The 26,962-nt window shown below is 45.2% G+C and overlaps 1 pseudogene; it reads right to left on the reverse strand.

Annotated features, from left to right (window-relative positions):
• Nucleotides 1-1,502: 1,502 nt before the first annotated feature.
• On the reverse strand, nt 1,503-25,870 carry LOC117508972 (annotated as a pseudogene).
• Between the last annotated feature and the right edge of the window lie 1,092 nt (nt 25,871-26,962).

The raw sequence follows: 26,962 nt of genomic DNA on the forward strand, positions 1-26,962 counted from the left end.
GGAGCCGGCTGATGTGTTCATGATATGAGCATTCAATCATGTCACATTATTAATTCCTTGTTTACGTCCATGGCCATTGTTGATGCACCTGAGGGAACAGAGGGACATTAATTTGTGTATTGTCTGCGCTTTATAACAGGAATTAAATATTTTAACAGACAAAACAAAATCCATGTGTTCCGTCATTTCCAAGACAGACTGGGTCTTCAGGCATCAATACAAATCATTGTCAGTAACATGATTGTCCGACATTTAAACAGTACATTCATTGTTATTATAATGTTCTGTGCTTTCTCATTATTTTGTTCTGACACATTTTTTGTCGATTTATGTTCATTTGTCCAACATATGATTGCTGCTGCTGCTGTGTGAGCGCGATGTGGTATCACGCCTCTCACATGCTCACAATGTGTTTGTGTGCATGCACACGTGCATGCACGAAACCGTCGCCACAGGATCATTCACACCTGTCCGGCGGTTGGCCCTCCCGACAGCGGCTAGAATTTTTCGTGGTTTGCCACATCTGTTTTTTGTTGTTGTTGTTGTTGTTTTGTTTTGTTTTTTTTGTTTTTTTAGGGGGGGGGGGTGCGGCTGGTTTCTGCCTCTTTCACCCAACTTCATGTTATGTGTGAAGGGGCCCTTACATTTGATTCTCTTAAAACTGCAAAGCAAAACTACCCAGAAGATTTAGAAGAAAACTCCCTGGCAGCAGACAAAGGGTTCAGATGATGAAATGGCACATGAATAGATTCATCACATCTTGTGTTGTACCAGCCAAGAGTGACTGTGAGAGGTGTTAAAGGGCAGAACCAGGTGTTCTTATGAACCCGGACTGGCACAACCTTAAATTTTACATTGAAAACTGCATTAGAGATTTCAAAAGGAAAGCGCAGTGAAAATTGTAAGAAAGATGACATCTCTCTGGTGATGACATTTTTGCTTTACTTATGTCTCAGCATAGCATACCCAAAAGGTCAAGTGAATGTGTGGAATATACCATACCAGGGATACCCAAATTCTGTCTATGAAGGGCCAAGAATGAATCTGTTTGGAGGGCCATTTGCCAAAAATATATTTTTATGTTACGTCAAAGTAAACTGCATTGCATTTTATATAAACTTTACACTTGATATCTAAAAGAAAATTGCAACATAATAAAAAGAATTATCTGCATTATTATTGCAGTATTTTATGAATGTGCAGACTGCAGCTACAATACAAACAATCCATGCATTTCCTTTTGCATAATATATTTCAAAGGATAGACACCTTCGTGACAGAATGCACCTGCATCTTGGTTTTTATAACCAAGCTGAAAACAGCTGTTTTGTCCACCTTTGTAATGAAAAGCAAAACTTTCCTGAATTGAAAAAAAAAAAAATACAAAAATGACAACACGCAGAACACACAGATCACCATGTTTACATTTCATTACGTCACATAATGCTCCCACACTGTCTGGGGGGTGTCCAAGCAAGTCTAATTTTAAATGAAGTGCTGCTTTAAGTCTCAATACCTCGGCTCATGATTGCCTTCTTTGTGTTTTTATCTGGTCTTAAGAGGATAATGTAACATTTGGGTCCAAATAGTGCAACCAAGAGGCCAAAACTGGATGCCAGGATGGCAAATACTTCTACTGCATCTACGTATTTACCAGGAGAGCTGATATAAGTTGGGACAAAAGCCACCCACACAGCACAGAATATCAGCATGCTGAAAGTGATGAGTTTAGCCTCATTAAAACTGTCAGGAAGATTCCTGGCCAGAAATGCAAGCAGGAAGCTGAGGACAGCCAGAAAGCCGATATAACCCAATAACACTGCAAAACCAGCTGTGGAGTCAACAACACATTCACATTTACTGCCTGGACAGAACTCAAAGCCAGAACTGTCCCTCTCTGTTGTCTGGCACCAAACCATTTCAATTTGGCTCCACCTCCTGGTTTGGAGGACTTAAACACAGCCACAACCACCATGGTTTTTACCAGGATACATGAGACACAAAACACAAAGCTGATCCCAAACGCTGCATGCCTCAGCTGAAATGTCCACATCTGAGGCCGGCCGATGAACAGCAGTGAGCACAGGAAGCACAGCTTTAGTGAAATTATGAGCAGGAAGCTCAGTTCTGAATTGTTGGCTCATACTATTGGTGTACTGCGATAATATGTGAAGATCCCCAGAACAACAGCACAGATAAATGTCCCCAGCAATGAGGCAGCAGTCAAGCAGATACCCAGAGGCTCATGATAGGACAGGAACTCAATTCCTTTAGGAACACATTGGTTACACTGGGGATTAGGCCAAAAGTCCTCTGGACAACTGGTGCAATCCATTGAGCCTAAAGAGAAAATGAATTTAAATTTTAGTCTTATAGGAAAGCTGCAGTCTTTTTTTTATTATTATGTTTTAAACACCAACCGGTCTCATTGCTGATCTTCCCTCAGAACATGGCACACAGTCAAAACAGCATATTGGCTCGCCTTTCTTTCTTGCCATGCGGGTGCCAGGTGGACAGCTTTTGCTACACACTGATTGGGGTGGCTACAGAAATATAAGAAATGTTTTTATTCTGTACCATTTCAGACTGTTAGTTTTTCCATAAAAAGTTAACATGACCTGTGACCTCTTTCAATTGCCAGTTCCAGAAGATTTTGTCTTCTTCAAGTTTAAGCTCTTCTCCTTTCCAGGCTAACTTCTGAACCACGCCCACATTCCGAACCTTTATTGTTCCATCAGGGAACCACTGCCAGTTATCAATGTCATAGATTGGTAAGGCATCACCATTCTCATCAAGTAACACCTAGTCACCAGACGATGTGGTGAAATTGACGTTTTGCAAGTAATGCACAAGCTGTACAAAATAAAATAAGAAACAGAAAATAACTTAGGGTTAAAGTAGTCAATCCTCTAAGAGATGAAAATGCATTACATTGAAACACAGCATTTTAAGAAAACAAGCTGTTTTACTGATGATTTTATGATTTTCCTTTATAAATCATTGGTTGTTTGGATCAGTAATTTCAGTTAAATATATCATATAACAGACATGCACAGTGACATCTGAGAAGTGAAAGGTTTATAGGATTTACAGAAAGTGTGCAATAACTCTTTAAACAAAATTAGGCAGGTGCATAAATTTGGGCACCCCAACAGAAAAACAAAATACATCAATATTTAGTAGATCTCCCATTTGCAGAAATAACCCCTAAACGCTTCCCATAGCTTGGAGTGAAAGTATGGATTCTGGTTGAAGGTATTTTGGACCATTCTTCTTTACAAAACATCTCAGGTTTGTTGATTTCCGAGCATGGACACCCCGCTTAAAATCATACCACAGATTTTCAATAATATTCAGGTCTGGGGACTGAGATGGCCATTCTAGAACACTGTACTTGTTTGTCTGCATGAATGCCTGAGTAGATTTTGAGCTGTGTTTAGGGTTGTTGTCTTGTTGAAAGATCCAGCTCCGGCTCAACTTCAACTTTGTCAATGATTCATGAACATTGTTCTCAAGAATCTGCTGATATTGACTGGAATCCATGAGACCCTCAACTTTAACAAGATTCCAAGTACCTGCACTGGCCACACAGCCCCACAACATGATGGAACCACATCCAAATTTTACTGTAGGTTGCAAGCATTTTTCTTGGAATGCTGTGTTCTTTTTCAGACAGTTATTTTTACAAAAGTATTTATGGTTATATAATCAAAATTGCCCCCTAAAAACTTGCAAGTTAGAACAAGATGTAGTGATAAACCTTGGATATCAAAGGGTATATTAAAATCCTGCAAAAAAAGAAACTTTATTGAGACTTTTTAAAATATCTGACATTAAATGCTCAAAAGCGATATAAGGCCTATAAAAACAAATTGACTTCTATTATCAGGTATGCAAAAAAAAAAAGTATTATACAAATTTGTTAATGAAAAACAAAAATAATATTAAAGGAATGTGGAAAGTGTTAAGGGATTTAATTGGCAGGAGCTTTAGTTTGCCATCGTATTTAACAAATGAACATAATGTTGAAAAAAGTGCATTACAAATGGAGTTTCGGAGTGTTAGAGGACAAGTTGGGACATGACTATCTCGGCTTTCAGTGCTTACCAGTCGAGTGAGTATAAGAGAAATTGTAGAGAGCTGGGCTTGTCCCAATTTGTCCTCTAACACTCCAAAATAGAGGTGTTCCTTTGTCTCGCTTCATCAGCGAATCGGTCGTGACGCGCGAAGCGTCCGTGCGGCTTTCCATGACAAAAATCTCTTGTTAAAAGTGAAATCTGCCAGAAAATGGCTGATGTCCAGCTCTTGTGATAACCAGAGAAATTGCACACGACGGTCCTGGCTCAACACAGCAATCCGTTTAGAAATGATGTGGTGGTTTCTGCCTCTCTATGGCGGCTCGGAGTACGGCACGCTGTGCGCCATTGTGGGTCGTCCTTAAAGCTGTAGTAACACTCCTTATTCTCTGTGAAGCCTGTAAAATTTTCACCGAAAGCCAGATGAATTTTTCGAATGGTTTCCAGCTGCCTGTCTCTAACAGTTTCTGAAAAAATTCTGATGGAAAAAAAGCCCAAATCATTCCGCCATTTCCTCGCAATGAAACAATGATGAGAGGGGTGGAGCAGTGCTCGCTCAAAGCCTGCCCACAGGCGAATGACACAACTGACAGGCGTGGAAAAACTCACGCATGCGCACGAAGGTTCAAGCTTGGCTGAAGTAAAAACATATGAATCAAATCCATATAGTTTTGAAAAAAATAAAAAGGTACGATACTTTTTTAACAGACCTCGTACAGTTAATTGAAACACAGAACCCCACCAAAAATGTCACACTGCAATTTAATGCCACAATGTAAGAATCATGTCTCATCACATTATGTCCATAGCTGTTGTTGTGGTGTTGGCCAGGATGTATTTTTAACAGGAACTCCTTTAGACCTGGAATTTCTCCTCGTTGGATGGCAATACCCAGAGTTCCTCTCAGGCATTTTATGAGTTTGGGGGTCTGTAACACTGCAGATGGGGTAAAAGCTTCACTGGCAATCCACTGCAGACACATTCTGCTTTATCACCTGTACATTGTGTCACACAACATTCATAACATTTTCTGTTTTGCTATAAATCATGTCATGATTAAAGTTCTGTGAACTCATTTTGTCAGGGCCCCACCAAAAATAAAAATGAATGAATTTATTTGTTGATGGAAAAACAACAATTTTACAACATGTACAGTGAATTTAACAGTTGCAGCACAGGCTCACTTTTTATGAAAATGCCATTATTACTGCGATTTATAGTTTTTTTCTGATTCTTTAAAAGGCATATTCTTAAATTAAGATGTATCTTAAATCTAACCTCTTCCATGATTCGAATCATTTCACTCTCATGTGAAAATGCAATCACGACAGGAGCTGTTGATTTCTTCATTATGTAGCACTTGTGGTCGGATAAATGGGGCTTGAGAGAGTTTAGGTGTTCGTCTTTTAATGCCGTATGCACTGAAATACAAGAAACACATCCGTGACCGCACTATTCTCATCAGAGCACACTTATCAATTAGTTTTGTACAACTGAGGTCGCTTTTTATACATAAAATTGTACATTTTACAAAAGAAATATGAACTTAATTTATGTTTTTCCCACCTGAAATACAAGAAACACATCCGTGACCGCACTATTCTCATCAAAGCGCACTTATCAATTAGGGCCTGCAAAGCCCCCCAAGCTGCCTCCACCTGCTTGCGTGGGTCCCTGTTGGGAAAGTGTAGTGACACGGACCCACAACAGGGGGCGTAAATGAACGGACAATGGAAATGCAAAAGATAATTTAATGTTGTGAAATGTGCACAACGGTATACAGATACGACTTTAAATCAATCAATCAATTTTATTTATATAGCGCCAAATCACAACAAACAGTTGCCCCAAGGCGCTTTATATTGTAAGGCAAGGCCATACAATAATTACGTAAAAACCCCAACGGTCAAAACGACCCCCTGTGAGCAAGCACTTGGCGACAGTGGGAAGGAAAAACTCCCTTTTAACAGGAAGAAACCTCCAGCAGAACCAGGCTCAGGGAGGGGCAGTCCTCTGCTGGGACTGGTTGGGGCTGAGGGAGAGAACCAGGAAAAAGACATGCTGTGGAGGGGAGCAGAGATCAATCACTAATGGTTAAATGCAGAGTGGTGCATACAGAGCAAAAAGAGAAAGAAACACTCAGTGCATCATGGGAACCCCCCAGCAGTCTAAGTCTATAGCAGCATAACTAAGGAATGGTTCAGGGTCACCTGATCCAGCCCTAACTATAAGCTTTAGCAAAAAGGAAAGTTTTAAGCCTAATCTTAAAAGTAGAGAGGGTGTCTGTCTCCCTGATCTGAATTGGGAGCTGGTTCCACAGGAGAGGAGCCTGAAAGCTGAAGGCTCTGCCTCCCATTCTACTCTTACAAACCCTAGGAACTACAAGTAAGCCTGCAGTCTGAGAGCGAAGCGCTCTATTGGGGTGATATGGTACTATGAAGTCCCTAAGATAAAATGGGACCTGATTATTCAAAACCTTATAAGTAAGAAGAAGAATTTTAAATTCTATTCTAGAATTAACAGGAAGCCAATGAAGAGAGGCAAATATGGGTGAAATATGCTCTCTCCTTCTAGTCCCTGTTAGTACTCTAGCTGCAGCATTTTGAATTAACTGAAGGCTTTTCAGGGAACTTTTAGGACAACCTGATAATAATGAATTACAATAGTCCAGCCTAGAGGAAATAAATGCATGAATTAGTTTTTCAGCATCACTCTGAGACAAGACTTTTCTAATTTTAGAGATATTGCGTAAATGCAAAAAAGCAGTCCTACATATTTGTTTAATATGCACATTGAATGACATATCCTGATCAAAAATGACTCAAGATTTCTCACAGTATTACTAGACATCAGGGTAATGCCACCCAGAGTAAGGATCTGGTTAGACACCATGTTTCTAAGATTTGCAGGGCCAAGTACAATAACTTCAGTTTTATCTGAGTTTAAAAGCAGGAAATTAGAGGTCATCCATGTCTTTATGTCTGTAAGACAATCCTGCAGTTTAGCTAATTGGTGTGTGTCCTCTGGCTTCATGGATAGATAAAGCTGGGTATCATCTGCGTAACAATGAAAATTTAAGCAATGCCGTCTAATAATACTGCCTAAGGGAAGCATGTATAAAGTGAATAAAATTGGTCCTAGCACAGAACCTTGTGGAACTCCATAATTAACCTTAGTCTGTGAAGACGATTCCCCATTTACATGAACAAATTGTAATCTATTAGATAAATATGATTCAAACCACCGCAGCGCAGTGCCTTTAATACCTATGGCATGCTCTAATCTCTGTAATAAAATTTTATGGTCAACAGTGTCAAAAGCAGCACTGAGGTCTAACAGAACAAGCACAGAGATGAGTGCACTGTCTGAGGCCATAAGAAGATCATTTGTAACCTTCACTAATGCTGTTTCTGTACTATGATGAATTCTAAAACCTGACTGAAACTCTTCAAATAGACCATTCCTCTGCAGATGATCAGTTAGCTGTTTTACAACTACCCTTTCAAGAATTTTTGAGAGAAAAGGAAGGTTGGAGATTGGCCTATAATTAGCTAAGATAGCTGGGTCAAGCGATGGCTTTTTAAGTAATGGTTTAATTATTGCCACCTTAAAAGCCTGTGGTACATAGCCAACTAATAAAGACAGATTGATCATATTTAAGATCGAAGCATTAAATAATGGCAGAGCTTCCTTGAGCAGCCTGGTAGGAATGGGGTCTAATAGACATGTTGATGGTTTGGAGGAAGTAACTAATGAAAATAACTCAGACAGAACAATCGGAGAGAAAGAGTCTAACCAAATACCGGCATCACTGAAAGCAGCCAAAGATAACGATACGTCTTTGGGATGGTTATGAGTAATTTTTTCTCTAATAGTTAAAATTTCATTAGCAAAGAAAGTCATGAAGTCATTACTAGTTAAAGTTAAAGGAATACCTTGCTCAATAGAGCTCTGACTCTTTGTCAGCCCTCTAAAGATGTCCTAGCTTTACGGAGGGCTTTTTTTTTATAGAGCAACAGACTCTTTTTCCAGGCTAAGTGAAGATCTTCTAAATTAGTGAGACGCCATTTCCTCTCCAACTTACGGGTTATCTGCTTTAAGCTCTCTTTTTCAGAGGAGTTACAGCATCCAAAGTTGTCTTCAATGAGGATGTAAAACTATTGACGAGATACTCTATCTCACTTACAGAGTTTAGGTAGCTACTCTGCACTGTGTTGGTATATGGCATTAGAGAACATAAAGAAGGAATCATATCCTTAAACCTAGTTACAGCGCTTTCTGAAAGACTTCTAGTGTAATGAAACTTATTCCCCACTGCTGGGTAGTCCATCAGAGTAAATGTAAATGTTATTAAGAAATGATCAGACAGAAGGGAGTTTTCAGGGAATACTGTTAAGTCTTCAATTTCCATACCATAAGTCAGAACAAGATCTAAGATATGATTAAAGTGGTGGGTGGACTCATTTACATTTTGAGCAAAGCCAATTGAGTCTAACAATAGATTAAATGCAGTGTTGAGGCTGTCATTCTCAGCATCTGTGTGGATGTTAAAATTGCCCACTATAATTATCTTATCTGAGCTAAGCACTAAGTCAGACAAAAGGTCTGAAAATTCACAGAGAAACTCACAGTAACGACCAGGTGGACGATAGATAATAACAAATAAAACTGGTTTTTGGGACTTCCAATTTGGATGGACAAGACTAAGAGTCAAGCTTTCAAATGAATTAAAGCTCTGTCTGGGTTTTTGATTAATTAATAAGCTGGAATGGAAGATTGGTGCTAATCCTCCACCTCGGCCCGTGCTACGAGTGTTGTGGCAGTTAGTGTGACTCAGGGGTGTTGACTCATTTAAACTAACTGTTGGGGAAAGTGTAGTGACACGGACCCACAACAGGGGGCGCAAATGAACAGTCAATAGAAGAGCCAAAAGGTAACAATTTAATGTTGTGAATGTGCACAACGACTATACAGACAATCTCAGAATATGATAGCGGTCAATACACAAAGGTGACGTGTGGGCAGGCTCGAGGATAGAAGACGTCTATTCTGAGAAGAGCCGGAACCACACGATTTCCGCCGCCACCGAACCTGGTGAATACTGGAGCCGCCAAGTCCCGAATTCCCAGGTGATCACCGTCCCCGAATGTCGGATCTGGTACTGCTGGTGAGGAGCACAAACAGTGAGATGTGGGTGTGTGCACACCCAGTAACAAAAACAGTCAGAAAGTGGAAAGTCACCTCCACCTCTAATCACACACTCGTGCAGCTCCTGTTAACCACTTATCTGGTTGGAGTGTGAAACGAAGCCGTCGCTGATCACACCAAACTCCAATCCCACAGATAAAGAAACACTTACAGGAAAACAGCTGCAAAGAAGTTCAGACTATTAGTCAGTGTTTTCAGTTTAGCAGAGAATTACCTTCACAGGTAGATGATATCTCGGCAATGAGGTGGAGATGACGTCCGGGTTTTATGGAGTAGTATGATGAAGTGTAGATGGGTGACAGCTGTCATGAGATAATGAGTGACAGCTGTCACCCCCGGCTGTGTCCGTGGCGGCAGCGCCCTCTCGTGCCTGAAGCCCGCACTTCAGGCAGGGCGCCCTCTGGTGGTGGGCCAGCAGTACCTCCTCTTCTGGCGGCCCACACAACAGGACCCCCCCCTCAACGGGCGCCTCCTTACGCCCGATCAGGTTTATCCGGGTGTCGGTGGTAGAAATCTGCCAGGAGGGCCGGGTCCAGGATGAAGCTTCTCTTCACCCAGGAGCATTCTTCGGGTCCATACCCCTCCCAGTCCACCAAATACTGGAACCCCCGGCCCATTCGACGGACGTCCAGGAGCCGGCGCACTGTCCAAGCCGGCTCCCCGTCGATGATCTGGGCAGGAGGCGGCGCCGGACCGGGAGCACTGAGGGGTGAGATGAGGTGTGGTTTAAGCCGGGAGACATGAAAAACAGGGTGGATCCACAGTGAAGCCGGGAGCTGGAGCTTCACTGCAGCAGGACTGAGGATTTTGACGATCTTGAATGGTCCAGTGAACCTGTCCATCAGTTTGGGGGAGTCCACCTGCAGGGGAATGTCCTTGGTTGATAACCACACCTCCTGCCCGGGCTGGTATGCAGGGGCTGGGGACCGCCGGTGGTCTGCATGGGCCTTAGCCCTCGTCCGGGCCTTTAACAAGGCAGAACGGGCGGTGCGCCACACCCGACGGCACCTCCGCAGGTGGGCCTGGACTGAGGGCACACCGACCTCTCACTCCACCACTGGAAACAATGGGGGCTGGTACCCCAGACACACCTCAAATGGGGAGAGGCCAGTGGCAGAAGACACCTGGCTGTTATGTGCATACTCGATCCGGGCCAGATGGTTACTCCAGGCCGTCGGGTGCGCGGATGTCACACAGCGGAGGGTCTGTTCCAACTCTTGGTTGGCCCGTTCTGCCTGTCCGTTCGTCTGTGGGTGGTACCCGGACGAGAGGCTCATGGTGGCCCCCAGTTCTCTGCAGAAACTCCTCCAGACTTGAGAGGTAAACTGGGGACCACGATCCGAGACTACGTCAGTTGGTATCCCATGCAGACGGACGACGTGGTGGACCAGGAGGTCTGCTGTCTCCTGGGCCGTTGGGAGCTTTGGGAGGGCCACGAAGTGGGCCGCCTTGGAGAATCGGTCCACTATCGTGAGGATGGTGGTGTTGCCCTGGGACGGCGGGAGGCCCGTGACAAAATCCAAGCCGATATGGGACCAGGGGCGATGAGGCACAGGAAGCAGCTGTAGAAGTCCTTGGGACCTTTTGTGGTCTGCCTTGCCCCTGGCACAGGTGGTGCAGGCCTGGATATACTCCCGGACGTCGGCCTCCATAGATGCCCACCAGAAGCGCTGCCGGACAACTGCCACGGTCCTTCGCACCCCTGGATGACAGGAGAGCTTGGAACCATGACAGAAATCCAAGACTGCAGCTCTGGCTTCTGGTGGGACGTACATACGATTCTTCGGACCAGTTCCGGGGTCCGGGCTCCATGCCAGGGCCTCCCGGACGGTCTTCTCCACGTCCCAGGTGAGGGTGGCCACGATAGTGGACTCCGGAATGCTGGGCTCCGGTGGATCCGACAGCACAGTTTTGACTTCGTCTTCGTGTACCCGGGACAAGGCATCCGATCTCTGGTTCTTGGTCCCGGGGCGAAAGGTGATCCGGAAGTCAAAATGTCCGAAGAACAGTGACCAGCGGGCTTGCCTGGGGTTCAGCCGCTTGGCGGTCCTGATATACTCCAGGTTCCGATGGTCAGTGAAAACCGTGAACAGCACAGACGCTCCCTCCAACAGGGTCTCCACTCCTCAAGAGCCTCTTTCACCGCAAGGAGTTCTCGATTGCCGACGTCATAGTTCTGTTCAGCGGGGGTCAACCTGCGAGAAAAGTAGGCACACGTGTGAAGAACCTTATCGGTCTCCCCGCTCTGGGATAGCACGGCTCCTATCCCTGAGTCAGAGGCGTCCACTTCAACCACAAACTGGCGGCTAGGGTCGGGCTGCACCAGAACTGGTGCAGACGAGAACCGGCGTTTTAACTCCTTGAACGCGGCTTCGCACCGATCCGACCAGGTGAAGGGGACTTTTGGAGAGGTCAGGGCTGTCAGGGGGCTAACTACCTGACTGTAGCCCTTAATGAACCTCCTGTATAAATTTGCAAAGCCGAGGAACTGTTGCAGCTTCCTACGGCTTGTTGGTTGTGGCCAATCTCTCACCGCCGCAACCTTGGCCGGATCAGGGGCGACGGAGTTGGAGGAGATGATGAACCCCAGGAAGGACAAAGAGGTGCGGTGAAACTCACACTTCTCGCCCTTCACAAACAGCCGGTTCTCCAACAACCGCTGCAGGACCTGACGTACATGCTAGGGTCCGGGGAAAAGAGTATGTCATCCAGATATACGAAGATGAATCGGTGCAGGAAGTCCCGCAAGACGTCATTTACCAAAGCTTGGAACGTCGCGGGGGCGTGGTGAGGCCGAACGGCATGACCAGGTACTCAAAATGACCTAATGGGGTGTTAAATGCCGTCTTCCATTCGTCTCCCTTCCGGATCCGAACCAGGTGATATGCATTCCTAAGGTCCAGTTTGGTGAAAATTTGGGCTCCATGCAGGGGCGTGAACACTGAATCCAACAGGGGTAAAGGGTATCGATTGCGAACCGTTATGTCGTTCAGCCCCCTGTAATCAATGCATGGACGGAATCTGCCGTCTTTCTTGCCCACAAAAAAGAAACCTGCACCCATCGGGGAGGTGGAATTCTGGATCAGCCTGGCAGCTAATGAGTCCCGGATGTAGGTCTCCATTGATTTGCGCTCAGGACGTGAGAGGATGTACAGCCTGCTGGACGGGTACTCAGCGCCCGGGACCAAATCAATGGCACAATCGTACGGACGGTGCGGGGAAGGGTGAGCGCCAGATCCTTGCTGAAGACGTCAGCAAGATCGTGGTACTCAACCGGCACCGCCGTCAGATTGGGAGGGACTTTAACCTCCTCATTAGCATTTACACCGGGAGGAACCGAGGATCCTAAACAATTCCGGTGGCAGGTTTCGCTCCACTGAGTCACAACCCCAGACGGCCAATCAATCTGGGGATTGTGTTTAATCATCCATGGGAAGCCCAAAATCACGCGGGAGGTAGAAGGAGTTACAAAAAACTCAATCTCCTCCCGGTGATTCCCAGACACTACCAGGGTTACACGTAGTGTCTTGTGTGTGATAAAAGGGAGAAGAGTGCCATCTAGTGCTCGCACCTTCACTGGCGAAGAAAGCGCCACCAGAGGGAGCCCTACCTCCCTTGCCCATCTGCTATCCAACAGATTCCCTTCTGACCCCGTGTCCACCAGTGCTGGGGTTTGAAGGGTTAAATCCCCGCTCAGGATTTTAACTGGGAGTCATGTTGACAGATGTGTATGACCCACGTGAATGTTTTGACCCCCCCTCAGCCCAGTCTCTAAGGGCGGGCATTTGTGTTTTGACCGTTTGAGGCAGTCTCTCTGCTGATGCTCACTCGAGCCGCAGACAAAGCACTCCCCACGGACCAGCCTCCTCTGTCTGAATGTGGCCCTGCTCGTGTCCCTAGCACCGTCAGCAGGGGGAGCTGTAGCCACATGTAGCGCTGTGGCTGTGGAGCGTGGGGAAGACGGCTCCCTTTTGGACCCGGGAGGAAGAGGGACGGCTTGTGCCTGACCACGCCCTTCGCCTCGCTCCCGTCGGCGTTCTTCTAACTGATTGTCCAACCATATAACCAAATCGATAAGCTCAGCCAAATCCCGCGGTTCCTCCTTAGCCACCAGGTGCTCCTTCAGGACCGACGATAGTCCGTTTATGAAGGCGGCGCGGAGCGCAGTCATATTCCAGCCGGACCTCGCAGCCATGATGTGGAAGTCGACTGCATATTCGGCTGCGCTCCGACGCCCCTGTCTCATTGACAGCAGCACGGTAGACGCGGTGTCGCCTCTGTTAGGGTGATCAAAAACGGTCCTGAGCTCCCTCACAAACCCAGTATAAGTGGTAAGGAGCCGTGAACCTTGCTCCCAAAGCGCTGTAGCCCAAGCGCGTGCCTCACCCCGAAGCAAATTAATCACGTAAGCCACCTTGCTGGAGTCAGACGCGTACATCACGGGACGTTGTGCAAAGACGAGCGAACACTGCATAAGAAAGTCCGCGCACATCTCCACACAACCGCCGTACGGCTCTGGGGGGCTTATGTATGCTTCAGGGGATGGTGGGGGGGGTCGTTGAATGACCAGTGGAACGTCTGTATTCGGCATCGGGTCGGCAGGAGGAGGAGCTGCAGCAGCGTCCTGAGCGCGCGCTTCCACCTGCGCGGTGAGAGCCTCCATCCTGCGATTAAGGATGATGTTTTGCTCGGTCATCAGGTCCATCCGAGCGGTAAAGGCGGTGAGGATATGCTGCAACTCACCAATCACGCCTCCAGCTGACGCCTGTGCACCCTGCTCTTCCATTGGATGTCCAACAGATGGTTGACGCCCCTCGGGATCCATGACATTGGCCGAGATATCCTGTTGGGGAAAGTGTAGTGACACGGACCCACAACAGGGGGCGCAAATGAACGGTCAATAGATGAGCCAAAAGGTAACAATTTAATGTTGTGAATGTGCACAACGACTATACAGACAATCTCAGAATATGATAGCGGTCAATACACAAAGGTGACGTGTGGGCAGGCTCGAGGATAGAAGACGTCTGTCCTGAGAAGAGCCGGAACCACACGATTTCCGCCGCCACCGAACCTGGTGAATACTGGAGCCGCCAAGTCCCGAATTCCCAGGTGATCACCGTCCCCGACTGTCGGATCTGGTGCTGCTGGTGAGGAGCACAAACAGTGAGATGTGGGTGTGTGCACACCCAGTAACAAAAACAGTCAGAAGGTGGAAAGTCACCTCCACCTCTAATCACACACTCGTGCAGCTCCTGTTAACCACTTATCTGGTTGGAGTGTGAAGCGAAGCCGTCGCCGATCACACCAAACGCCAATCCCACAGATAATGTTATGTGTCGGACGCAGCTCGGAGAACCGACCAGCGTTTGAAGGACCCAGTATGAAATAAGCAGAGCACGGTACAAAGGCTAACTGAATTTAATACATAACAGTGATACATAAAAATACAAAAGAAAGTGCGGTCTGGCGTGGTGCGCTCCCAGCAGCGCTAACGGTCCGGAGCCAGAAGCTGTTCGGACTCAAGGACCCCGCCGACACCCCCCAGGTGGCCGCAACAAACCGAGTCTGTGAAAGAAGGAACCATTATGTGAGTCCACACTCTACACACAGAGAGAACACTTAAAGGTGTACAAACAGCAAACACTTCCTGGCTTGATTACTAATCAACTTCCCAACCTGCAGGCATGGAACATCCAGTTCACAAAACTCCACTGCAGTGGAAGTCGATACATGACTAACATACAGCTCAATATCATAAAGGTGTGAGGGACACCACATTTACTGACTGTATAAATGTTAGTCACAAAATCTAACGTACCTCAGGAAGTGTGCTGACGAGTGTGAGACCTCACCCCCTCCTCTTTCACAGACCGTGCATTAAACCTGGACGTTCTCTGCATCCATTGATGATGAGATGGCTCCCGAGACGATGATCTCACCCGTCTGGTCACAAAGTCGAGTCTCTGGCAAATACACACTGTGCACTCCAGTCTTAAATGCCACCATGTTCCAATCCATGCAGATGCACCACAGCTGTGAGTCCTGATGAGCCGCAGGTGATCAGCCTCAGGTGATCAGGGTGAGGTCCTGATAAACTCAGCAACACAGCCACTCAGTTCCAAATGCAAACCACCTGGAAGGAGAAGCAAAGGACAGAAACAAAAAGGCAGCCAGGCCCCCCCAGCCATATAACAGATAAAGAAACACTTACAGGAAAACAGCTGCAAAGAAGTTCAGACTATTAGTCAGTGTTTTCAGTTTAGCAGAGAATTACCTTCACAGGTAGATGATATCTCAGCAATGAGGTGGAGATGACGTCCGGGTTTTATGGAGTAGTATGATGAAGTGTAGATGGGTGACAGCTGTCATGAGATAATGAGTGACAGCTGTCACCCCCGGCTGTGTCCGTGGCGGCAGCGCCCTCTCGTGCCTGAAGCCCGCACTTCAGGCAGGGCGCCCTCTGGTGGTGGGCCAGCAGTACCTCCTCTTCTGGCGGCCCACACAACACTAACATATTCATCCTGCTGTAACCAGGTTTCTGTAAGGCAGAATAAATCAATATGTTGATCCATTATTATATCATTTACTAACAGGGACTTAGAAGAGAGAGACCTAATGTTTAATAGACCATATTTAACTGTTTTAGTCTGTGGTGCAGTTGAAGGTGCTATATTATTTTTTCTTTTTTAATTTTTATGCTTAAATAGATTTTTACTGGTTATTGGTGGTCTGGGAGCAGACACCGTCTCTACGTGGATGGGGTAATGAGGGGATGGCAGGGGGAGAGAAGCTGCAGAGAGGTGTGTAAGACTACAACTCTGCTTCCTGGTCCCAACCCTGGATAGTCACGGTTTGGAGGATTTAAGAAAATTGGCCAGATTTCTAGAAATGAGAGCTGCTCCATCCAAAGTAGGATGGATGCCGTCTCTCCTAACAAGACCAGGTTTTTCCCAGAAGCTTTGCCAATTATCTATGAAGCCCACCTCATTTTTTGGACACCACTCAGACAGACAGCAATTCAAGGAGAACATGCGGCTAAACATGTCACTCCCGGTCCAATTGGGGAGGGGCCCAGAGAAAACTACAGAGTCCGACATTGTTTTTGCAAAGTTACACACCGATTCAATGTTAATTTTAGTGACCTCTGATTGGCATAACCGGGTGTCATTACTGCCGACGTGAATTACAATCTTACCAAATTTACGCTTAGCCTTAGCCAGCAGTTTCAAATTTCCTTCAATGTCGCCTGCTCTGGCCCCAGGAAGACAATTGACTATGGTTGCTGGTGTCACTAACTTCACATTTCTCAAAACAGAGTCGCCAATAACCAGAGTTTGATCCTCGGCGGGTGTGTCGTCGAGTGGGGAAAAACGGTTAGAAATGTGAACGGGTTGGCGGTGTACACGGGGTTTCTGTTTAGGGCTACGCTTCCTCCTCACAGTCACCCAGTCGGCCTGCTTTCCCGGCTGCTCGGGATCTGCCAGAGGGAAACTAACGGCGGTTAAGCTACCTTGGTCCGCACCGACTACAGGGGCCTGGCTAGCTGTAGAATTTTCCACGGTGCGGAGCCGAGTCTCCAATTCGCCCAGCCTGGCCTCCAAAGCTACGAATAAGCTACACTTATTACAAGTACCATTACTGCTAAAGGAGGCCGAGGAATAACTAAACATTTCACACCCAGAGCAGAAAAGTGCAGGAGAGACAGGAGAAGCCGCCATGCTAAATTGGCTAAGAGCTAGTAGCTGCGCTAAGCTAGCGGATTCCTAAAAACACACAAAGTGAATAATGTGTAAATAATTTAGAGGTGATTCAGCAGAGGGAGTGCTTTAGTTAAGGCACGTGAAGATAACAATGTGAAACAAATTGTTATCTAGTTAACTAGATCAATCTAACTGTGCAGATTAAACAGCTAACAGATACAGCAAAACACCGCTGTGCTCCGGAACAGGAAGTGATACAATACCGCAGTGAGCGCCAACCACCAGACAACAGTCAATTAAACAGTTGGTGACGTGTGGGCAGGCTCAAGGATAGGAGACGCCTGTCCAGAGAAGAGTCGGGCCCCACACGATTTCCACTGCCAGCGGAGACCTGCAATACACCGGAGCCGCCAAGTCCTGAGTCCCCAGGTGGCCACCGCCTCCAGCTGTCGGATCGGGTACTGCTGGCAGGAAGCACAGACAGATCAAGTGGGTGTGTGCACACCCAGCAAACAGTTCAGCAAAAGTCAGTCACAGTCCCTTCCTGAGGGAATAATCCACCACTCCCAGGAAACAGGAACGCTAAGTATGTGCAGCACCAATAGTATACTTAAGTGATAAGTGAGGAGTAGGAAACGCCGACTCCTTCCAACTTCCACCACCCAGCTCCAAGCTGCGAGTATACAGGGTTAACACTGCCAAACTTAGAAACAATAAATGTGCAAACGGCACAATAATGGCTGAGAGGTTTACCTGTCGGGTAGATGATTTCTCGGCAGGGATGTAGTGTCACTGCCAGGCTTTTATGGAGAAGGTGATGAATGATTGGTGATGAATGACAGCTGATGAGGTGTGATGACTGAAAGCTGTCCGTAGGGGTTCCAGGAAGGCGGCTGTGCCCTCTGGTGCCTGAAGCCCGCTTTCAGGCAGGGCGCCCTCTGGTGTTGGGCCAGCAGTACCTCCTCTTCTGGCGGCCCACATAACAGGTCCCCATGTATCTCCTGTCTAAAATTACATATTAAATTACTGAATTGTGAGCCAAAATACAAGAGCCAAAATACAAAAATAAAATATCTTCTTATATCTTCTTTGCCAAAACCTGTTAATGACTAAATAACAAAAATTGTGAGGTGGGTGGTGTTTTCTAATGCATCACATGTAAATTCGTACATGACAATTACTACTGGGCCCACACTCTCCCCTGCAAAATGAATGGTGTCCCAACATTACACAGTCCATAAATACCAGTCTTCAACTACTCCAGAGCCATGGAAGAGTGGGAGTCAGCCGAGAAGGTACCAGATGTCCATCAACAGTTCATCACATGGTGTATCTCCCTCTTCAACCATGATCACGAGCAGACACCACTGGCCAAGTGATATCTAAAGGATATGCTCTGATTTACAGGCAAAGTACCTCCACTGAAAGATTATTCTTATATACTCCTACCAGTGACCTACTGTACAAGCTTTAAAGGCTATTACCTAAATAAATGTAAAATGCTTGTATGTGATGTTTTAACTGTGCTTTGTCCTAAAAATTCTAAAAGCTGCCGATGTGTGGTTCAAGTACATACGGTAGAACATTTACTGAACAAGTGTACAACAAGTAAATCAATTAACTAATCAATTAAAGTTCTTAAGCTTTCCTATGTGTGAGAGAGGGATGACCTAATGTGTCATATGTAAGTGTCTGAGGTGGCTTTCTGTATCTGAAAGGATATGATCTCAAGCTCACAGGCTCATCTGCTTCATCAGATGATATTGCTGGGCTCTCATCTGCTGCATGCCTGTCATCAGCCTCACCAGGCGCTGTTTCCTCCTGCACGACACTGGCCTCATCATCACCGCTCAGCTGACCTTCTGATGCACCTCCAGAGTGATGTGCTGGGAGTTCCTCCTCGATGCTCGGTTCTTGGTGTCTAGGGGTTGGTTATGGGTGGAACTCCTCTGCGTTTGCTCTCAGCTGGTTTCTAGTAGGCCTAGAGATGATGGCTTGCCACTCAGCTTCATTCTCGGAATCCTCTGCACTTGATACATTCTTCTCGTTGTCTCTCAAACACCTCTTTTTCTTTGTATTTGGTATTTCTTCAATGACATCTCCTTCAATGGGCAGATAGTCACAGGGCAGCAACAAGTTTCGATGAATGATGCATGTCTTTCCTGGGCCTCTCTCAGGTTTAATCACATAAACAGGAGTCTCAGGTTTCTTTTCCACTATTACATGAACCTTCTCCTCCCAGTAGGACCGGAGTTTCCCTCGGCCACCTCACTGAAAAAAGTTGCGTACCAGCACCCTGCTTCCTGGTTGTAGCTCTGCACAGTAAGCTTTCCTGTCATAACAGTTCTTGGCTCGGGCCTGTCCTTTACTGTCACTTTTGGAGGCTATTTTATAAGCTTCTGACATCTGTTTGTGCCACTTGTCAGCATACTCACTGTGGGACATGCTTTCTTCATTGTCGCCACCAGGGGTCAGGCCAATGGGCAGCTTTGGGCTCCTACCAAAGAGCAGGTAATGAGGGGAAAAACCTGTCGCCTCATTGCACGTACAGTTGTACGCATGGACCACTTTATCCATGGAGCTCTTCCAGTCAGCTTTAGCTTTTTCAGGCAGGTTTCGTAGCATGGAGAGCAGTGTTCGATTGAATCGTTCTACCTGGCCATTACCGGCTGGGTGGTAAGGCCTTGTGTGCGAGCCCTGAATGCCACAATACTCCTTGAGTTTGTAAAACAGCTTGTTCGCAAACTCCCTGCCTTGATCATGATGCAGCTTGCTAGGGAATCCAAACTTGAGAACATAATCTCCAAAAATCTTATCCGCTGCAGTGTTTGCCAACTTGTTTTTTCATGCATAGGCCTGGGCGAACCTAGTAAAATGGTCCATGATTACTAATATGTATTCATAGCCACCCTTACTTAGCTCTAAATGAAGAAAGTCTATTGAAACAAGCTCGAAAGGATGGGTTGTCACTATGCTGGTCAAGGGTGCCCTAGTTGGTTTGTTCGGTCGTTTGCGTTTGAGACAACTACATACATTGGTCACATAGTGGTCCACGTCCCTCTGCATGTGTGGCCAATAAAACCTTTCACGAATGAGGGCCAATGTCCGCTCCACCCCAAGATGACCCATTTCTTCATGTAGCTCTTTGTACACCAGTGGATGGAAAATCTTGGGAAGAAGCAATTGGGAACCAGCTGCTGTTTTTCTGTAAAGGAGTCCATTATTGTCAATATACAGTTTTTTTCTTTTCTTTTTGCAGTACCGTTACCTCATTGCGTTGCCCCCTGCCCTTACTGTAAGGCCACTGCTTTTTCATGATGTGGTCTTTCACTTTTTCAAAAACTGGATCTTCTTCTTGTGCTCTTTTTAGATCTTGCGCTGAGATGGTGGTTATTGTGGAACTCACATGCTCACTTTGTGTGCACGCTGTGGAGATTGTTATCGGACACATCCATAGGGTATGACTTTGTGACTCTGCATGGACAGCATGTGTGATGGTAGCTATTACATCTGGCTCTACCTCTTTGGAACATGTTAGCATGTACTTGTCCATGTCAAGTGGCATTCGCAATAGTCCGTCCGTCTGCATCCCCATTAGACCTACCTGGCCGATACTTAATAGTGAATTCAAAATCTGAAAGTTCGGCCACCTACCTATGCATTGTCGCATTACGTTTTGCAGATGACAAGACATAGGTGAGGGGATTATTGTCGGTGTAGACAACAAATGATGGTGCATAATAGAGGTACTCCCTGAACCGCTCGCACATTGCCCATTTCATTGCTAAAAATTCTAATTTGCCTGAATGCAAATTATAATTTTTTTCAGGGGGAGTCAATGTCCTGGAACCATAACCAATAACTGCCAGTTTACCTTGCTGTCTTTGATAGAGTACTGCTCCAAGGCCCTCTTGTGACGCATCACAATGCAGCACAAAAGGTTTTTCAAAATCGGGGTAGCCTAGTATTGGTGGATGCAGTAGATAGTCTATCAGTTCACAAAGCACACTCTGATGTTGCTCAGTCCATGTAATCGGCTTTCCTGCTTGTTCTTTTTGTTGTGGTTTTTGGTGTGGAGGTCTTTGGTGTGCCTTCAGTTGACAACAAACTGTATAATGGTTTGGCTATTCTAGAGAAGTTTTGAATGTAGGGCCGATAGTATGAGATGAACCCTAAGATCTTTCTCAGTTCTCCGACGTTTGTTGGTTTTCTCTCTTTGAGAGCTTGCACAGGTGCCAGTTCATTTGGGTCCATAGTGTAACCGTCTTTGGACAGAATCTTCCCCAGAAACTTTACCTTGTTCTTAAAAACCTCACACTTTTTTGGGGTGAGTTTGACACCATGCTGCTGATAGCGGTGTAGTACTGCTCTCAAATCTTGTAGATGTTCCTCAAATGTCTTACTGTGTACCAGATTATTATCCAAATATGGCTGGCATGTCTCATCTCTCAACCCTGCTAGACACTCTTCCATGCTGCGCTGGAATTCTGCTGGGGCTGAGGAAAGGCCAAAGGGGATCCTTACCCACTCATACAGGCCCCATGGTGTTATAAAGGCGGTGAGTGGTCTGCTTTCCTCCTCAAGGAACCCCTGATGGTAGGCCTTTCCCTGGTCCAGTACTGAAAACCAGGCACTGCCACATAAGCTGTTAAGGATGTCTTGCACACGAGGGATTGGGTGCCTAGCTGGTATGGACTTCAGGTTTAACTCTCTATAATCCACACACAGGTGCAGCGTCCCATCCTTTTTACGAACACACACAAGTGGTGAGGAATATGGAGAGTGAGACCTTTGTATCCATCCTCGATTCAGAAGATCCTCTAAATATTCCTTCACCTCCTTGTGGAGCGGTTTGGGTACTGACGTGTATGTACGTGTTACAGGGGTGGTGTCTTCCAGCCTGATTTTTAACTTTAATGATGGGATGCAGCCAACATATTGATCTCCTTTCGAAAAGGTTTGACACTCTTAATACTGCACGTACCTTCTCCTGTTGCTCTGATGTCAGATGGTCCAGGGGCACAGGCGGATCCCACAGCTCCTCCTTTTTGTCTTTAACTGCAATTAGACTGTCCATGTGAGTTTCAGAACTGGCGTAGTGAGCAGTGTTGTCCTGCCCTGTCAACAATGGTTGTACACTAGCTGGATAGATAGCCTTCACTTGTTAGAGCTGGCCTATCATAGTGTGGGCTGTTAGGCTAATGCTGCGACTGCTCTCATTAGTAACAGGGACCGAAACTTTAGGCACATCTATCGCTGCTTCTGATAAAGTCAGTCCATGAGGCCACTTTGAGCTATCTACTGGTTCAAACAAGGCATCCTGTCCTGCTGCACTGGAGTATCTGCGCACACTACATTTTACCAACTGAGTTTCACCTGGGGGGATAGTTACTCTTTGTTGTCCTACTCTCACTATTCCTTCTTTCACAGCTTCATTACTTTTCTTAACCAATTGAATGAACATTTCTTTGTACAATCAAGTGAAAATGCTTCCTGCACTGCTGCTGATGTGACCTCTGGGTATTGCTCCATCCCATTTTTGACTAACTGCTCGATAATGTTATAGCCTATTATGGGCGGCTCAGCAACACCTGGCTCATTTGAGACCAACACTGGAGCTAACAGTTCCTGTGCACCTTGTTTTGAAGTATGGAGCTTGAATTTTAACTCCACCCATCCTGAGATAGGGTGGTTTGGTTAGCTGCCTTACCAACAAGTGTCTCATCTTCTTCCAAAAGCTCCTGTAGGTCGCGAGTCTCCAAGTGTGGGAGGTAGGTACTACGCCAGCTCTCATTGACTATGGTTACCTGTGAACCAGTGTCCCAGAGTGCTTTTGTAGGCACTCCCTCAAAACAGCAGTCCACCAGACATTCCTTGCCTATGAGAGCGCGCAGCTTGGCATGGTGATGCGAGGACATTGGATTGGTGTAAGTAGAACCTTGATGTGTCCTGTTGCTGTTCTCAAGCTGTGCTTCAAGCTGTTTAATTCTCTCCAGTAGCAGTTCTTGCATTTTACTTTCAGTCTCAGGTGACTTCTTTGATGACATGGGTGATGGCGTCACCTTGTGGGGTTTGACATTAACTGTTCCTGGCTTATCCGTTGCACCCCAAGTTCCTCTGCACCCCCTTGAAAAGTGTCCGGTTAATCCGCACTTGAAACAGTGTTCACATTGATTTGCCTGTCCACTTTCCTCACAAGCGGCACATGCTTTACATTGAGGGTGCTTGAAACTTGGTGTGACCCGCTGGTGATAGCCCTGCAGATTTTTCTTAATGTCTGCCATTTCCTCTCTACTGTTTCAAATAATTCTGCTTGCCTCTCTGAGAGCTAGGAGGTATTGGAGTTTTGCGTGTCTTTGGTCTGACAACTTCAGCTTGGTCCTGTACTCCTACTCTCATTTCTGAAACTGTCTTACTGTGAGTCAACTCTGCTTGTGTCTCTGTGTGAAGCTCATTTACTTTGGGAGCTCTGTTGACAGCATTTTTGCGCTGTTTAGACTGGCGCTCTGACTCTACACTAGCTGCTTCATTCAGTTTATCAATGAGAATCTCATCTGTAACTGTAAGATCATCCAGATAGGGCTTTAACTGAAACTTGATGTGATCACTTATGAGACCTGTGCTGAATGACCTCAAAAACTTTCTTTGAATCACCTCTGGGCTGTACTGATCACCTGAGCCTGATTCTTTGGAAGCTAGGAGAAGTCTCTCTTTGAGTTCTATTGCCCTAAAAAGGACGTTTTGGGGAGATTCACGGGTGTCTTGTGTAACGTTCATCAACTTATGATATAAATCCATTGAACTGTCCTTTTTAAAGTGTCCCTTCAATATTGTCTTTAACTGTGGTAATGTAAGGTCACTCTTAACTTCAAGCACGTCCCGTAAACTCAAACCTGGGCTGATGGCCTTAACTACAGCTTCCACCACTTCATCTTCACTGTGCCCTTTGACTAAACCTCTTTCCATCTGGTGGATTAGATTTGTAAATGAGAATTTATCTTTTTGTCCTCTTTCTCCAATCTGGCCACTTATTTTGAATTCTCTCCTTATTGTGATTTCTTGAAGCTTACTTCTGGGCACACTGGTGTTCGAGTATACAGAGGGATCATTTCTCAGAGAAATATTGCTTATTCTGTCACTCAGCCTGTGAGATTCATGTGCTTGATTGGTTGCAGATATAGCTTCATGTGGGCTTTCCTTTTCTGATGTATTTATTTGAACTGGGCTATTTTTAGTTAGGTCCAACAATCTTTTCACAAAACCTTCTGCCACTTCATTATCCTCAATATCAATCACGTTGTCCATTGCCTCTGTAACTGCTTTGATCACTTGCTGTCTTGTCGTTGCTTTGGCAGGATCAACTTTGGCGCATGCGCACACGTCTTTGAGCTCTTCCAGTGTCAGCGTCCAGAGCTGCTGTGACACGTGCTCTGCGTACTCCTCCAGGCTCATCTTGCTTTGCGTCGCGGTGCCGCGCCTCCCTCGCTGATGCGCATGACCGTCGGGAAAGTTCTCCGCTGTTTCGTCGATAGAAAACACTCTCAAAAGTTTTTATCCATCCCGGACGGGCCCCCAAAATATGTAGCACTTGTGGTCGGATAAATGGGGCTTGAGAGAGTTTAGGTGTTTGTCTTTTAATGCGTATGCACTGAAATACAAGAAACACATCTGTGACCGCACTATTCTCATCAGAGCGCACTTATCAATTAGTTTTGTACAACTGAGGACGCTTTTTATACATGAAATTGTACATTTTACAAAAGAAATATGAACTTAATTTATGTTTCCCACCTGAAATACAAGAAACACATACGTGACCGCACTATTCTCATCAGAGCGCACTTATCAATTAGGGCCTGCAAAGCCCCCCAAGCTGCCTCCACCTGCCTGCGTGGGTCCCCATGTATCTCCTGTCTAAAATTACATATTAAATTACTTATTTGTGAGCCAAAATACAAGAGCCAAAATACAAAAATGAAATATCTTATATCTTCTTTGCCAAAACCTGTTAATGACTAAATAACAAAAATTGTGATGTGGGTGGTGTTTTAAAATGCATCACATGTAAATTCATACATGACAATTACTACTGGGCCCACACTTACTTCCACAATCCTTTTAAACTCAGCAAACTCATTTGAAGACAAAACTTCCACATAAGCCAGACAACCTTCACCAGACTCAGTCAAGTCAGACTGGAAAGATCGGGCAGCATGGAGTCCATAGTCATCATCACTGACCAACAGGCCAACCCAGGTCCAGCCAAAGTGTTTTAAAATCTTTATTATAGCACATACCTAATTACACAGATAATTTATAGATTAGTGTGCAGACCTCAGTGTCCTGTCAAGAGCAAACCTGCTGTAAAAGTGTACTGTATGTGCATTTTATTTTAGTTTAATGTATCCATTATTTTCACATTGAGATTTGTCTCACTGCTTCAGCATGGCATACTGTCTGTTAACTTGGAAAGCATCACTTTGGATAGTCCGGAAGAAGGATGGAAACTTTTTTCGGTCACTCAAACAGGAACAAGTTGAAAAGTAACTCACCTGCACAGGATAAATAGTGTAACCTACAAAGGCTGAAAGCATGAACAGTAAAATGATTATTTGATGCTGATGAGAAAACTTACCATTGGCACTCTGTACAAACTTAAGAAAGATGAGATGGCAATAGTACGTGTAGAGGAAGAATCACCCACAATTCCCAACACTGGAGGGGTTACCACACAGGTTTCAATGAATTTGAACTTTATCCAATTCCTAGTTTGCGGCAGTTATCATAAAGATTGTATCCCAGAGTCACATTAGGAAGTAGGTTTGGATTTCTGTTGATCTCATCAATAGCAAAAGCCATGGTCTGAGCCTGTCTGAATCCTAGAATATTAAGACTGATACAAAATATATAATTCATCAGTTTGTCAGTTTTCCTGTCACACATATATCTCTCATCAAAAGCAACTGAAAAATCATCAGTGTTCATCCATCTTACACAGTGTTAGAATAAAAACAAATGTGTAGTTTATATAATTGGCATGGCGATATTTTCAATTTATGTCAAAACAATTTCTAATCAACTTGAATATGAAATCAGAGAAACTCCCCACACTCTAAAAAAGGACCTGCAGTCTCAAAAAGAAAAACTGATGGAACAATTTGCAAAAAAGTTATCCCAACTTAGTTATTTCAACTTTCAACTGAGTTAATGCCACAAGACTTCTCTTGTTAAGTTGAAATAACTTTTAAGTTGAAATAACTTAAAAAAAACTATGCAAATTGTTACTTCACTTTTTCTTGTTGAGAGAGCAGTTATTTTTTTTAGAGTGCAGTAATAATTTCTGTAATATAATGTATTCATTTCTGACCATTATTAAAATACCATTTATATATTAGTGAATTGCCTGAACTCCACACTCATCCTTGACACACTCACCTGGAGCAGGTAGGCAATTGGGGTTCAGACTTCAATGACAAATCAGGAGCAACTGAGGATAAACAGAACACAAACAATCCACCCAGAGGCATATCTCCAGACTTTTTTCATCGTATCCATGTGCACAGTAGTGGGATTCAGCCAAGGAGGAGTTTGGCTCACAGGAGGACATCACGTGCCATGTGTGTGTGACGATGGCAACCGGCACCTCTTTGATCACATGGATTGCTGGACTTCTTTCCTGTGAGATTCCACATGAAGAAGTTATCACCTTTTCGCATGTTTTCGTACAATTGTGTCTCTCCAGCTCCTCTCCAACAGTTGTACACGAGTGGGACACTACCCTAAGCAGAGCAGATTTCATAAAAAAAAAAAAAAAAAAAAAAAAAAAAAAATCAATTTGTCTCAAGAATGTAACATCAATGTCACATATTCACATTGTTTATTAAAATATCTATTGAAATTCAACACAACAGTTTAACAAGGAGGCAAAAATAACAAATATAAAATATAACTAGAATGTTTCTAGATTCCTGAACA

This window comes from Thalassophryne amazonica, chromosome 4 (genome assembly GCF_902500255.1).
Source record: "Thalassophryne amazonica chromosome 4, fThaAma1.1, whole genome shotgun sequence".
NCBI classification, from domain to species: Eukaryota; Metazoa; Chordata; class Actinopteri; order Batrachoidiformes; family Batrachoididae; genus Thalassophryne; species Thalassophryne amazonica.